Source organism: Ctenocephalides felis, unplaced genomic scaffold, assembly GCF_003426905.1.
Source record: "Ctenocephalides felis isolate EL2017-DRISC unplaced genomic scaffold, ASM342690v1 CF-g0.4_SCAFFOLD_03571, whole genome shotgun sequence".
Taxonomy (NCBI): domain Eukaryota; kingdom Metazoa; phylum Arthropoda; class Insecta; order Siphonaptera; family Pulicidae; genus Ctenocephalides; species Ctenocephalides felis.
Window position 1 is genome coordinate 66,239,447 of NW_020539725.1, and position 2,614 is coordinate 66,242,060.

The following is a 2,614-nucleotide window of genomic DNA, read 5'->3' on the forward strand; positions in this document are numbered from 1 at the left end:
TCCTAAAATATCCCTAAAAAACAGGCCGTCACATAGGAAGACCCCCTTATGGAGGAATAATTGCGTTCGAAACAAATTATTGCCGACTGTCATGAAGAAATCAGAATGAGTTTGTGCGACAGTTACGGATCGTCAGATTGGCTTGGATGGAACAAACCTCATATCAAATACGAGATTTATTCTGCGAGAAAGTGCTAATAGATCTAACATTTGTTCAGCTGATAAGATAACACAACATGCAAATCATAAAATATCTTATGGCCTTCTCTGAAAATTTCATCGCACCTTTAAGCAACACATGTTTGTTTTAATATAGTGGCCTATAACAAATACATTTTAATTATGAGGACATACCTCAATGAATCTATCCAACGAAGCAATTTATTTCTTCGTTAATTTTCTTTCGAAATTATAACAAAATTCACTTTCTTATTCATGCGCTTTCTTTACTTAATATACGCACATGATTGGTGACACAGATATGCCGCATTATTATTAGAAATAAATAAAAACTGCGATTATAAGAAGCAATAACCATCTTTAACAAGCACATAAGTTTGAATAAAACCTGTCAAAATACGAAATAAAAACTTGTCAAACTTGTCAAACGCCATCTTGTTTGGGCCGTCGGTTGCACTTTTTGACCACCAGGAGAAGTCACAGCGTATTCACTGACAAGTTAAATTAAATAAATATATTTAATAAATAAATATAATATTTAAAATTAATGAAATACAAATAAAATATAATAAAAATTTAAGTTTAAAAAAGAATTTACTTTTAGAAGTTTAGTTTTTCGCGCCATTTTGAAATATTTGACAGTTCCAAATTGACAGTTTTAACTTCAGTTAACTTCAAGGCGGTTTAAAAATGTCAAAAATAAAGAAATTTCAAAACAAATTAAATTCAGTTGTAAATATTATTATAATTGAATGAAATACAATTATAATAAAACAAGAATTTATGTTTATTTGTGCGAAACAATTCGATTATTCCCAATTACTTCTAACATGTAGTTGAAATTATTTCAATTATTATTGTGGAAAAATTGTAGGTTGTATTCAAAATTATTTATAACTTCATAAACCACGCCAAAGTGAATATTATTAATTTACAAAGCCTCTTGCAGAACATACATAAATAACTATGGACCCATTTGAAGATTCATTCAATGCCATACTTGCAAATTGCGATATTGACATTCCATGTCCATCGAAACAAACAAAGACTGAAAAACCTGAAAACACAAATGATAAAGAAGAAAATGGTACTAAGCCGAAGATTAATAAAAGTCACTGCATATTGGTTTCACCAAAACAGGTAAAATATATGAACAAATACCTAAAAATGTATTCTAGTTAATAAAGGCTAGTCAAGGGTAAAATTTGTGATTTTAGAAAGGAAATCCAATACTAAAAGCGATAACTAATGTCCCCTGGGAGTTTGAAGATATTATACCAGATTATGTAATGGGGAAAACTACTTGTGCTTTGTTTTTATCCCTTAAATACCATAACCTAAAACCTGATTATATACACGAACGTCTCAAGTTACTTGGAAAAAGTTATGAATTGAGAGTGCTTTTGGTCCTTGTCGACATGCAGGTACATGATACCTTAATTAAAAAAGCCAATACAAGTCTTTTATGATTATATTATCCAGGAGCCTCACATACTACTAAAAAATTTAACGAGAATATGCATACTGGCAAATCTCACCCTCATGCTGGCATGGAACGACGATGAAGTGGTAAAATATTGAAAACGTATAAAATGTTTGAAACTAAACCCCCGGATATATAATGGAAAAATCTGAACAATATCCAAACCAAAAGGTAGAATAAGTTACTTTAATTTACTTCAGTATTATTATTATTTTTATTACTATTATTTATTATTTTTAAGCTTGTTAGTGCCCTGACTTGTATCAAACCGGTGAATCAAACAGACGCAATGACCATTCTATCTTCTTTTGGAAGTTTAGAACAGATTATAAATGCTTCCGAAAGCAAGTTATGTGACTGTTGTGTTCGGTACAAGAAAAGCAATGAAATTGCACAAAACTTTGCATGAGCCGTTCCTGAAAAAAACTTGTAAAAAATCACCTAAGAAAACTGAAAAACCTAATTTAAAAAGAGCTTATACAAATGCTTTAGATGATAAGGAAATTGATCGATGTTTGATGGATGTTGTGGAAAATAAGGATTGATGTTGGATTAAACTTTGTAACTTTGGAAATAAATTATTTTTAATAATACATGTACTAAATTTTATGTAGTTTCTCCTAAATTAGGTGAAAAAGAGTGTCCTTGGAAAAGTTATTTAAATAAATATAGGAAAATGTTATTTAATTGCAAGGTTGCACAATACATTCAAATCAGTTTTATTACAAATTTTTATATTGGAGTTTATAAGACAGTTTGCATTGAATTATCCTAAATTTTATTTAGTTTCTCCTAAGCTAACTAAAAAAGAGTATCTTTGGGAAAGTTTTCAAATTATTTTATTAAATGTAGCAAAATGTCCGCCTTTTATATATTGCAAATTTACACCATACATAAGGCTGTGTTTGAACTGGTTTTATTTTAAATTTTTTGTATAGGAGTGTAAAAAAT

General features: G+C 29.3%; 1 pseudogene; it reads left to right on the forward strand.

The window, feature by feature from the left end:
* The first annotated feature begins 912 nt into the window (after positions 1-912).
* On the forward strand, positions 913-2,208 carry LOC113386548 (annotated as a pseudogene).
* Positions 2,209-2,614: the final 406 nt, after the last annotated feature.